This window comes from Anser brachyrhynchus (genome assembly GCF_964034855.1).
Source record: "Anser brachyrhynchus genome assembly, chromosome: 4".
NCBI classification, from domain to species: domain Eukaryota; kingdom Metazoa; phylum Chordata; class Aves; order Anseriformes; family Anatidae; genus Anser; species Anser brachyrhynchus.
This window is the reverse complement of record NC_137698.1, coordinates 12,875,962-12,889,240: the sequence shown is the minus strand read 5'-3', so window position 1 is coordinate 12,889,240 and position 13,279 is coordinate 12,875,962. Positions and strand designations below refer to the sequence as shown.

The following is a 13,279-nucleotide window of genomic DNA, read 5'->3' as shown; positions in this document are numbered from 1 at the left end:
AGGTCTGTTGTCACCAAAATGCATAGCTACTTCACATTGCAGGTGCAAATGCTGTTTGCAGAACTGTATCCATCTGTTAAATGAAAACATCTCTGAATGAAATGGATCCCAATGTAAATTGTTTTTATATGGGTATTTAAAAACCCATATAAATAAATGCTTGTATGCTCTTGTAATGTACCACTATCTAGGAAAAAAAAAATCATCATTCTGTAAAGCTTTTTTTTCATGTGCTTAATAAAACGTCTCCCAGGTGAGACATTTTAAGATGGATTTTGAATTACTACAGTATATTATAGAATGGAGAGATGTGCAGAAGACATACTTTAGATAACCTCTGCAGACCAAGACTAGGCTGTGCTTTAAATCAACATGGATAGTCAAGTGACAATTGTGTAATCTGCCTTTCGACAAACTTAAAACCAAGATAGGCATCATATACATAGATTCAGATCTCGGCCCTAAAATCGTTGACCAGCTCCCACAAAAGATTCCCAAATAATCAAATTCAACACCTTAATTAATCCAAATATAAGCCCTCTATTCTGAATACACCAATACAACTACATCATTCCAAGAAGATAGTACCGAAAAATTGTAGAAACTAAAGCACAGATGTGAATTGGGTAAAGAAAAATGATTATTAAAATCCAGGTAAAGTTTATGATAATAATTCCAAAATAATCCTAAATATCTCTCTTTGAATTTTGCAGAAATGTCCTCATTTACTTTCAGTATGATCGGGACAATTTTCCATTTAAAGCTAACTTTACAATAAAAATGAAAGAAAATGATTAATAAAGTTAAAATAAGTTTCAATTATCATGAACAAAGTCTGTAGCTACACTGTGAAAGAACAATTTAATATTTCTTCAAAAAATGAAATTGTCTGTTAAGAGGAAATACCTAAGGGCTTGCTTCTGACAGGTGCTGAGTGCCTCACAGAAGAAGCTCAGAAGCTGTCAGTATCCTACTCAAAATGTAGGATTTTCACAGAAGAGCAGAATAACTGTGAAAGCACATTTCTAACCTCAAATAAACACTAGTTTACCAACTTCACTGTCTAAACTAAACAAAACCAAAAACTATTACTTATGCTTAAAAGACTTTTTCCTTTCTCTCTTTTTTTTTTTTTTTAAATTTACATTTTGAATTTATGGACAGGAATGTGCTTAATGTTAAGGAAAAATTAAGTTTGTTTGCTTTTTATTTTCAGTTTCTCGTCACTGAAACTGGAGAAACTGAAAAATTCTCATTAAATGCTAATTCATCTGCATCTTGACCCAAACTCAGGATATGAATGAGATGTAATGTGAACATTTCTTTTGCCATCAGTCTGTTTCAGAGTAAGCCTCTGGCTAACTGAGTAGGATCTCTCTCCAAACTTCTCCAGACCTGTTGCAATCTGAGCTACAATCAAATGCTAACCTTAAGAACTCCCAACTTTTGCCATAGCCTTGGTTAAAAGGTTATTAAAATGCTAGTGAATACTGCTGAAAGACGACAACTTCAGCCATGAAAATCAAATTATCATCGTTACTCTTTACTTTACACTTATGAAAATCAATGAATTAATCATGTCTTCAAGTTTGTGCTTTAAGACTTTCAGTTCATTTGAGCTACAACTTTACTATGACCAAAGTATAATTATTTTCAGATTGCCTTTGCAATCATTTTTACATGTTACCAAGTAAAGTCTCAAATCCAAAATATTTTTGTGTGTACACTTATGTTTGTTTGTTGCACTACTTTTTGTAAATTGTAGAAAATAAACCTCAGATTGCTTTGATAGATTATATCAAAAAAATTATGCAGGGGGAAGTATTCAAGCAGATCTTTTTCTCCCTCAGATTAGATATGAATTTCTTAGAAAATCTTGATTTTCTATGCATGAGACAAGGTAAAGAAGAAAATTAGCACAGCTTAACACGTTCTGTTTAAATTTCAGTCCTTAATTTTATGCAGATTACCATGTAAACACAGCTAAGTATAATAAGACAGAGTATTGCTGAAGACTACTAAGGTTTTTGTGTACACGAGAAAATTAATTGGCACTAGAATAACTGTGGGGGAGCTATACCCTAACAACTCCCTGCATATATGATTCTGAAATAAAAGTGATTTTATTCTGGAGTGATTATTCCCCTTTGGAAGAAGAGTAACTATTCTGGAATAAAATCACTTTTATTCTGGAACTGAATGTCCACACTAGGGAGTTATTCCAGAATAGTTAAATTGCACCAAAACAGCTATAATGGAAGTTATTATGGAATAGCTCTACCGGTTAATTTCCCCCGTGTAGTATAGGCCAAAGGTTGAATTGCACCAGAATGTATTATACATAATTATGTGATCGATTGCTGTAGAGTAAGAGGGGTTTTAAAAGAGAATAACTCCCATTTAAGGCCATTTCTCCTACTCCTCCTCCCCCAAAATGTAAAATCCCAGATAATTAAGTATTGCAGTTTAGAAGGCTTTGAGAAAAAAAACAAAACCTGAACGGGTTCCAGATCAGGACATTAAATTACTGTCGCAAGTTCTACCCAAATTAGAAGGACCGTCTGCAATTGGCACTACCTTGTTTACTGTCTCATACATCTGTCATCCATATCATGTTGTCCTCCTCTACATTTGCAGTGACAGCTGTCATAGTATTCAGGAAACAAAAACATCTTGCATCTGTTCTTGGTAAACCATGGTTGTTTCAATAGGTTTTGCTGTATGTACCGTAAAGTGTGAAAAATCAGGAAACATCATTTGAATTTGCTTTTCTGAAGGAAGCCTTTCACTCTGTGCCTCATCTAGCTAATGAGGAAGAGAGGAGGAAAAGAGATGGATCTTATAGCATTTAAAAACAGGTACTTAGCAGTAATAAAATAGAATAAACTAGGGGCTGTAGATAAGACAGATCTCAGCACAGTAGGTTGAAAATATAGTGGGGATAAGCTTGAGGGATTTTGTCAAGCCTCTACCTAAGGCTTTTGTTGTCCTTTCAGTTGTAGGAGCTGGGTATCAGGGTGAGGTCCAGGATCTGGACTTTATAAACTGATCTACACTATTAAGGCTGTGGAAAGCATTTTAAAACAAGAAGTATTCACTTGCACTCCAAGAGCTTACTCCAGTTTGAGGTGGTGTATACCTGCCCCAGCTCAAATGTGTGCCAGGTCCCCTGACTCCCCAGCTGTGTTAAATGAGCAGTACTGGGATGGGTATGGTCCCATGCTGCAGAGTTCTGGCATGGCTCTGGAAGCCACTGAGAGACACTGATTTCTGTTAGATACACTGAAAAACAGCAACTCAAAGAAAAGGTGGGTGAGGGGAGAGACTAGGAGCTTGGTGTATCTGTGCATTATCACCCTGGAGAAAAGGGTGTTGCAACAGGCTGTTCCTGGATCTGAGATCTAGGTGTTTTGGCTGGCGGTGCTGCGCAGAGGCTGGCTTACCCCCATCTGTCAAAATCTGCCCCAGTGAGTTCTACTCCCTGTCACTCCCCCTCTCTTTCCTGGAGCCACTGTAGGGTGCTGAGGACATGAACTTCTGTTTCTCATCCCCTTCCCCAGCTCATGCTCTGACACAGAATTTCTCCTTTTTGTGCGAGATAGATAGTCTAATCCTTGCTGGCTATTTGGCATTAAGCCTTTCTTTTGCTTGCTGGCAACCCCCTTGCAGTACGTTGATGTTTTCTTGAGAAGTAATATTTGCTGGCTGTTATTATTTTTAGTGAGAATGAGCACTATAAAGGAATGAAATCTCACTTGCAAGAGAGAGACACTTATAAATATGATGAATGTTTTATTCTGGAAGTCACATTCTCATCTGCTCCCAGGTGTTTTCCAAGTAATTGGATTAATCAGATTAATCCTGCAAGACCAAGAACCTGTGACTTTCATGATGGCTTCTTTAAAATTAAGTCAACAAGAGCAATTTAGTTATCAACAAGAGGATGTATAATCTTGTTGCTGGAATGACTACTACTTTTGCCCAAGTAAGGGACTGGGAAGGCCTTCAAAGCTACAGGAGAAAAAAAAAATCAATGCAGTGGCACCCAGGTTGGGCTGGTCTGTTAATCCATGGTACTATTAAAAAAAAAGGAAGCTAGATGTGCCTTGTGGTCATCAGGAAACTTTTGAAAATTTAAGATCAAAGTCAAGTAAGATCTTCAGTAAGTACTGAATTGTGTTACCTGACATTGGAAGTAAAGTGGCCCAATTATTCCAAATGGGAGCTGCTGAGTGTTGAGCCCTTTGGAAATCTCACTCACCAAGTAGCCTGATAAGTGAACAAGTCTGATCCATAGCATATATTAAATTTCACTTCAGTTTTTGTCCTCTTTTTACTTGTCTCACTATGTGTACAAAATGTTGGGTGTTCATATTCCTTTCTGCATTCCTCCTCTCAGAAAGTCAGGTAAATTGCACATGGACTTTCCCAGCAGTGTTCTAACATAACATTTATCAAAAATGGATGATCTATGTTGCAACTTTAACTATTATTTCTCAGGTACTACTTCAGGGTGGATGTACCAGGGGGAACTATTGTGCAAAGCACCTGCTAGGAGGCTGGGATGGATGGACAAGTGAAAAGACTGTGTACAGAATATAGGTGTGAGAGAAAAAATATTTCTAACTAATGTATCCACTTCTAATTTATTATCTGACTTTTCCAGTAACCTGATCTAATGAATTTTTCAAAATATGTATAGACACTGAACAGGGCACAAAGATGGTATTTCATCATGAAAACATTGCTTCTTCAGTTTTAAGACTTTGATACAACTGTAATACTGAGTTTACAGTTTTAGTCTCACATTAAGACATTGGAAATTTAGTGTGATTACAGAGTCTTCAGCTTATTAAGTAAGTGTCCTTGCTGCATACGTCTACTACTTCTGGGTGGTCAGGCAGCAACAAAAGGTAAGAAGGCAAACCGCAGCAGTCATACATTAACTGATCACCAGATTAAAAAGGAATAGAGTAACAGGCTATACGGATCATATGAAGTAAATGGCTTCCAGCACATGACCTTGCTAGCTAGCCTTCCCATTGCTAGAGAAAGGGAATTCCTGTAACTAATGCAGTGGCTCCTCAGTCTCCACTCCATTTTGTTTGTTTTCTCAGACCCTCTTTTCTAATGCATTTTTTCCTTTTAAATTACAATATTGTTAACACTGAATAAAAATTACCTTATGAAATATTTAAATATTTAACTTACTCTAATCAAAGAGTAGATATATTGCCTCTTCTTAAATGTCCTTGTGACGAAGGAATTCAAGTGAGTCATTTCTGTTTCATCTTTAGCTTCTCTTCTGAGAAACTCCAAGTCTGGGACTGCTTGTCTCTTTTTTTTTTTTTTTGCCACAGCGTTATTCAGGTCTTTGTTTCATATAGTCTTGCACCTCTAGTTTTACCTTCTCCTATCCACAGAAATCAAGAGGATGATCTGCCACCTTTCTGTACTGACACAGAAGGGGCAACAAAGAGTGAATGCTGTATATGGTCTTCTGGTTTAAGCAAAACAGGGTCTATGTACACAGTATGGTGTTTCTGAAGCTACAGTCAGATCCAGAGAAATCACTCTTTCCGCACCATGGCTGATTACCTGGCACCTGCTACTAGGTTCCCTTCAACTGTGTGGTAGCACTGAAGTTAATTTGCCATTTTACACCAACCTAACATGCTGGTCCCAAATCCATGGTAACTTGGATTACCATCTTACTCCAAAAATGTACCATTGAGAAGTGACCCAACAGATTTCATAAAGTCAAAATATTCAAGACTGCAGGGTCTGCTATGATTTTTCAGTATATCCTACAGCACAAAACAGACCATACTGTTTATACTTCTCCTTGGACTATGTCTTTTCAAGGACCAAGCAACTGCCAGAAAAGCAAAACAAAATGCTACATGCTAGGCATTCTTCTCCAACTGACTTGATTACCTCTTTACCCATAAGCCACAAGTCTGAGGACATTTGGTTTCTGCCCTTTACGAGCTTCTCAATTAACAAAAACAGATTTAAGAAGGACAGCACTCTTTTCAGGACAGATTTTGATGGATGCTAGAACATTAAATGTCAAACAGAAGAGAAATTTCTCATTGGGGTCATTTTCTATTATATTGTATTGCGCAGTGTGACTGCTTATCTCAGGTTGCAGAGGTTATTTGCTGCAGGGAAGGCTGAGAATGTCGTTAGTGCACTGTGCCCTGAGATAACCTGCAGCATATCATTAAACCATCTAATGGCTGTATGGCCCATTGACCTCCATCACTCATTTGCTAACAATGTTTGTTATTTACAGGCACTAGGGAAATTACTGTTGAGTTATTAGTCACCCTTCTCTTGCTGCTGCCACCACAATATTTGGTGATATCCAACAGGAAAAATTAAAAAGCCAGTTAATTGACTTTAATAACATGATCTGGTGTGCACAGAAATTAACGTGGGTGTGTTTAACCAGTCCTCCCTGTCATCTGTTGCCCTCCCACCCCCAAATATTCTGGTAGATTGTTGTTGTCATTGAAATAACGTTTTCGCTTAGCAATGTCTTTCCATCCAGCTTTGGAGTCCAATAGGTGTGCTTTTCTTTTAAAAGCATGTTATGCAACAATCTGGTATGAAAATGAATCCAGTTTTGGAAGAAGCTAAATGATATCTGTGCTGAATATATCACTTTAACCCAAGACTCTCTATTTCTGCTGGTGTGAGGTATTTGCTGCCACTCTTATTAAAACAGCATTGCCATTAATCCAGTTATTTTCAAAGGCACTTAAGGCTATTAGCCATTTAAACCTCATGGGAACTGAAAGGTATTTGCCTCTGATTTTTTTTTTTAATTTTTTTTTGGTTTTGGTACAGAGGGGTAGAAGGTGAAGAGAGTGAAGACAGTATTTTATTTATTTTTGGTTAGTTTACTTATTTTTAGGTTATGTTATTTATTTTTCAGTTTAAATAAACTATTTTTAGTTAAAATGTAACAAACAAAATTCATGTTGTTTTCATTAAATAGTAATCTTTTCTTGTAGTTAAAGGCCTATTCAGCAGGCTAAATTCATCTGCTTGAACTTTTCGTCTGAATTGAACTTTTATTTGAGGTAAATCAAGGCTAAAGAAGAATGTGGAATACACATGAAGTAGTATTCCAGTCACGTGCTTGCTTGAAACCTCACAGAGAGGGGTGTAGCTTTCACCGCCTTCAGTGAATTATGACAGAACAGAACAAGGCGTTGTGTACTGCTAGAATTAATTAGCATCACTGGCTCCATTCGAGGGTGACCAGATGTACACAGCCAAAGCAGGATGCCTATCACTGTCTGCCAGGATTTCAAAAGTGATAGGACAACAGTGTGCAAATAAAGCCACATTATGTTGGTATTACAAAAAGCGCTTCGGCTTTTGGGTTTTCCCGTGCAAAAGAAGTGACAAAAGCAAGGGTGCTCCTATGGCTTCAGTGGTGTTTCTGCTTGAGAGAGTTTGATTCAATTACCAGAGCTACTGAAGTTTTCCTTTTTGAAGCAAGAGTAAGCATGCTGGGTTCATGAAAGTCCCACTCACTACCACTTCATCACTTCAATTTACCATCTGTAAAGCAAAGTTAATAAATAATATTGTACAGGTAACAGTGTTCAATACACTGGATTGTATGTCTGGGATACAGGTCCAGCAACAGCAAATAATCTGTCCAGCCAAGGACATTCTGGGCATCAGCTCAAAGCAGTCTATAGAGCACCATAACTTAAGGAGGTTATTAATAATATTAAGAAACCAAGTAAAGTTTTACAAAGCTAAAGAAAGTTACAATCAAAAGGTATACTGTTGCAGGCTAATAATATGAAAATGATCCTACTCTAGGATACACCAAGAGCTGGGAAAAGCTTAGCATGAAGATGCAAAGCTTAACACACCTTAATGATATATCATGCATCAGCTGACCTACTGGAGCTGACTATAGCAGCATCCTTTACCACCAGCAAATGCTATCCAGAATGCATTAATCTAAACCACAGTGCAATCGCTAAGCTGTAGTAACTTCACTTTATTTTGTTTCACACACCTTTAAACTTCTCACTAGGTCTCATTAAAGCCAGTGTGGATGGCTTCAAAACTCCTGATCCTCAAGGCAGGGAATTCAGTGGAGAGAATATCATTCAACTTCGTTACATTCCAGAGTTGGAATCATGGAATCATTCAGGTTGAAAAAGACCTTCAGGATTATCTGGTCCAACAATCACCCCACTACCAATGTCACCCACTAAACCATGATCCTAAGCAGTATGATGTAGAGAGCCATGCCACCACCCCTCCTTATATGCCTGTCCCTTCTGAAGAGCTTGTAGCCATCCATTGCAGCACTTGAGTCAGTGTGGTCCCACCACGTTTCAGTAATGGCAACTAGGTCACAGTTTGCCTGCTGCACAATGGCTTCCAGCTCCTCCTGTTTGTTGCCCATGCTGCGTGCATTGGTGTAGATGCACTTGAGCCTGCGGGAGCAGTCCCAGGGTTGAGGGTGAGGGCAATGGCGCGACTCATCTCTATCAAGTCTTATTTCCCCCCGTCCCTCTTCATACCTAGTTTAAAGCCCTCTCAATGAGCCCTGTCAGTTCCTGGACTGGAGTACATTTCCCTCCTTGGTACAGGTGGGACCCATCAGCAGCCATCAGGTCAGGTGCCAAGTAAACCTCCCCATGATCAAAAAAAAAATCCTGTGAAAACACCAGTCTCTCAGCCATGTATTGATCAGCTGGGCTTTCCACATCTGCTCAATTATCCCTCCCCACCACTGAAGGGATAGAGGAAAACACCACCTGCACATACACACACTGTCTAGTAACTGCCCCAGTCCCCTGAAGTCCCTTGTGGTAGCCTTCAGGCTTCTCTCAGTTGTTTCATTTCTGTCAGCCCAAATTATCACTAAGGGGTAACAATCAGACAGACAAACAAGGCCAGGATTTTTCCTGGTGTTGTCACTGACCTGGGCCCCAGGAAGGCGGCAGACTTTCCTACGGGTAGGGTCTGGATGGCATATGGGGCCCTCTGTTCCCCTCAGAAGGCAGTCGCCTATGACCATTACCCTTCTTTTCTTCTTGGTGGAGGAACTCTTGAGGTGTGGAGTCGACTTCCTTGCCCCAGACAGCCTCCTGGGTGGACTTTTCCCCACATCCTCACCACCCTGTCCCTTGAGCTCCATGGCCTCAAACCTACTGCATAAGGGCACCTGGGGAGGCGAGGCAGGTAGGGAGGGGGCTCACCTGCAATGCTGAGCCAGGACCTGCTTCCATTCTTCTTCATCTCCCAGGTCCAATCCCTCTGACTGACAATCAACAGGGCAGGGGGCCCACCACTATTTCAGGTGTGTGTCCCTGGTGCCTTTCTCTCAGGAACGGCAGGGAGTGACTCCACCAGGCCTAATTCCTGCTCACACTCCCTGATAAGGGACCCTAAAAAACACTAACATCACCAGTTTCTCCCAACAAAAAAAGTGCTCCCAACGGAAGCCTTTGGGTACATCTGAACTCCCTTTGGGAGTCTTTACGCAACCCCACACACAATAGGACTCTGCACTTTCTCGCTTTTCAAACTGGAACCGCCCTGCATGGCGCATGCTCACGGCGTACCTGGCAGGCCCCCACACACACCCTCTCTCTGCCTCACTGTGACCAATCCTGAAAGGCCCCATCCGCTGCAATGACTTAAAAGCACATATCCTTGCCCTATGTGTCCATTCACAACCCCAACCCAAACATAGCATTTGCCCCCTTGGGAATGCTGGGAGGCAGATTCCATCCTCAACAAGGAACACAAAGAACAGGCAGGACATTGTTTCAGGCACAAGGCTCCTCTTCACCTGCAGAAACAAATCGTCATCAGGCACCAGCACACCAGCCAAACTTCTTCCATTGCAACACCCTCCTCAGAAGTAAAACAGTAGTCAACTGACCTGCTCTGCTACTTAAGTCAGATAGACCACCGGTAGACAACTCTCTGCCTCCCCCACCACACACAGTATTTGCCCCTTGACTTGATTCTCAGGGGTCAGAATCCATCCTCAGCGTGAACCCATGGAGGCCTACTAGGATGTTGACAGTTTTTTCTTCATCCCCTGAAAAGAGGAGTCACCCAGAGGTGGATCGATAGACTACCAAACCAAAAACCACACTCATTTTTCAACTTCTCTCCACTCACCTTCCCGATCGAGGTTTAGTGCTTCCATTCGCCATGCCAAGCCAAGGTCACAGTGGTTAGATCAAGGAGAAAGAACAGTAAACGTGACAATCCACAAAACAGTCTATACCCACTCCTCTTCTTTCCTCCCCTACTCCAACAGCCAAGCCCCAGACCCATGTCCCCCAACACAGTACCATCGCTTCACTCACCTAATGTCCCAAAGAGATGCATCATGCTCCCTGCTCCTCTTGCACTTTGAGGCTTCTCCAGTATTTCAGGAACCGGAACCATTGATGTCTGGCATGACACAGGACTGTGGCAGGAGATGCACACTGCTGTCGCAAGGTGCTTACCAAGCCTGCCCACCAGGCAAAACAGACTAACAAAAGCAACCGACCAACTCACGGCCCACAGTGCCATCCACTCACCCTCGTGCCTCGTTCAAGCTTCCAGCTTAGTCTGTGCCTATGACCTAGGCCACAAGAAACAAACAGAGACAGTCAGGACACACAAACAGTACAGCTCCTTGCACAGGACTCAAGCACAAAGACCAGAGCCAGAAAAAAAAAAAAAAACAAAACTCAGGTCCACAAATGCCAACAGATCATGAATGCACAGCAGCCCCATCAGGGGTAATCACGGACTTATCCTTTACAGCTAAAAAGGGTGACCCTGCTCAGTCTCTTGGTAATACTGCACCTATGTGGTCAAGCCCCTTGTGGTGCGTACTAAAACTCTTTGTGAATCCTCTGGAGTGTTACACAAATGGCTTGATATATCTAGAGATTAAAATATAACACAAAAACAGAAGCATACCCCACCATGTCCCAAAAACAAGTTGACCAGGAACTTCTGCTAAACATCCCTCTATTAAGTGAATTCCAAACACTTAAAATCTAGAAGGCTACAAGGTCTAAAGACTCTACAGCCAGCAAAACAGCAGGAAAAAACTCCAAAAATATAGCAAACTGCCCCTAACCCTGAAGAAGACTACACCTTATGTGCCTACTGCTGCTGTTTTCAGGTACATTCTGGCACAGGGAACTTGGAGGATATATTCTTTTCCCCTAAACCCTACTCCCTCACTTTACCACCTAGGTTGTAAATTTGATAATATCTGACGTACAGATTAAGACATAAGGTCACGTTCACAGTAAGCCCTGTAATTCTGCAAAAATCAGAAGAGACCTAGAACCACAAAGCAAACACGCAAAGTAACATTGTCATCCTATCTGTAAACATGCTATAAGAATTACTCACCTGAAGAAGAGCTGCATGCAATAAAGGCACCTACTACTATATAGATTGCTTTACTCTAAAAGATCCTACTAGTTGTTACCTCAAAAAGATGTGCTTACCTCTCTCAACTTGGAAACGCATCAGTCCATAGGCTCTGATCCACCTAAAGAACCCTGCAACTGACTGAAGGAAAAACAAAGCACTTACCCCAAAGAGCAGCTCAGGCAGAAAAAGCTCTCTGGTGGGATGCCTGTGGCTCATATACCATCAGGCCCCACCTGACACCCACCCCAATCACCTGGGAAAGGGGAGGGGTGAAGCACAAGAAGGGAGAAAGACAGCAGGAGGAGTAGCAGCTCTATGTGTTTATTTATTTATTTACTTATTATAATTATTTTATCTGGCTTAGCTCAACAGTGTGCAGAGTGCAGACAAGAGAACTGGGCTGTTTCTAGAAGCAACAATTCCTGTGCTTTTGCTTCAGCTTTGAATATTGAAAGAACAATATGACCAAGCAAGTAACTGAAACTATTTCAGCTGAAATTAGCTCAAGCCTTTCTATACATAGGCAAAAATAATCTAGGAGCATAACAGATTACAAGCCAAAAAAAATCAATTCAGCGTAGTAACATGACTTGCAGGAGAAATCAGGCACTTGAGTAGGCGATCTGAAAACCAAAAGGCTGTGCTGATGGGTCAAAACACACTACAGGACACTGAAACCTGGCCTTCTGCTGCACCGACTTAAAAACTAGTCCCACACTCACCAAGGCACAACCCCAACTCAAACACAGACACAGCATTTCAGCTCGACCTTGGCTTTGGTGACCGCTGGAAAGCAGGCTTCATCCTCAACGAGGCATGCTCAGGCTGCACGGGATGGCACTTCAGGCACCTCCTCACCTACGGAATATGACTGCCATAAGGAACTGCAATTCCAGACAACCTTTTTCCTCTACAACACCTCCTCAGGAACCGTGCAGCATTCAAGTGACCTGCCTTGCTCCTGTTCTAGACTATCACAGCCCACCTTGCCTGTGGCACCTGCTAAACAAAAGAGAAAGCAGCCGCAGCAGCAAAAGCCACAGCACTCCAAGGACAGTTGCTCTCATCCGCTCCTTTACCTCAGCCGCTCACCTGACCCCAAGGCAGATGCTTCCGTTGGGAGCACTTTTTGATGGGAGAAATTGGCTTCCTGTGGTTCTCTGTTGCACTCTAGATCCTCTGCAGGTCTACCAGGGCTACCCAGTGCCCTCTAGCTCCCCTGGAAAGCCTCCCAGTGACACCCTGTGTCCTCTTGGATGCCCTAGAGGTCTCCCAGGGCACGCTAGAGTTCCCTACAAGCCTCCTCTTGCACCCTAGAGGCAAAATTAGGACTCTTCCAGGAATCTAATGGCCTCTGGAAGCCTCGCAGGGCTCTCTAGTGCACTCTTGGGCACACTGCAGGCCTCCTGTGGTCCTCTGCTGCACTCTAGATCCTCCGCAGGTCCATCAGGGCCACCCAGTACCCTCTAGCTGCCCCAGAAAGCCTGCCAGTGATGCCCATTGTCCTCTAAGATGCCCTAGAGGCCTCCCAGGGCACTCTAGGATGCCCTACGAGCCTGCTATTGAACACTAGAAGCAAAATAAGGACACTTCCTGGAATCTAGTGGCCTCTGGAGGCCTCGCAGGGCTCTCTAGTGCTCTCTCGGGCACACTGGAGTCCTCCTGTGGCTGAACAAGTATGGAGGAGTTCTGTAGTATGTCATAAGGTAAATAAGAAAATTATCTGCTTTCGTTCCCCAAACCTTGGTGCTGCTGGAATAAAGGTCAGTGTGAGAACTGGTCCTGAGCACATCCATGGGGGGAGCTGGAGGGCGGGGGGGGGGGGGGGGGGGTG

At 42.1% G+C, this 13,279-nt stretch overlaps 1 protein-coding gene and 1 long non-coding RNA gene across 19 annotated transcripts in view; one reads left to right on the top strand and one right to left on the bottom strand.

Moving 5' to 3' along the window:
• Nucleotides 1-13,279, top strand: part of LOC308195067 (uncharacterized protein) — a 1,623,621-nt gene that overhangs the window by 1,151,385 nt on the left and 458,957 nt on the right. The gene's annotated exons all lie outside the window — the stretch shown is intronic.
• Nucleotides 7,585-13,202, bottom strand: LOC308195077. Of its 2 annotated transcripts, none has more exons than XR_013951238.1 (3): nt 11,520-13,202; nt 10,590-10,626; nt 7,585-10,474 (listed from the first exon to the last, which is right to left on the bottom strand). It is a non-coding gene; the product is annotated as an uncharacterized lncRNA (long non-coding RNA). The 2 variants fall into 2 exon arrangements; XR_013951239.1 differs by having other exon boundaries at nt 11,608-11,628.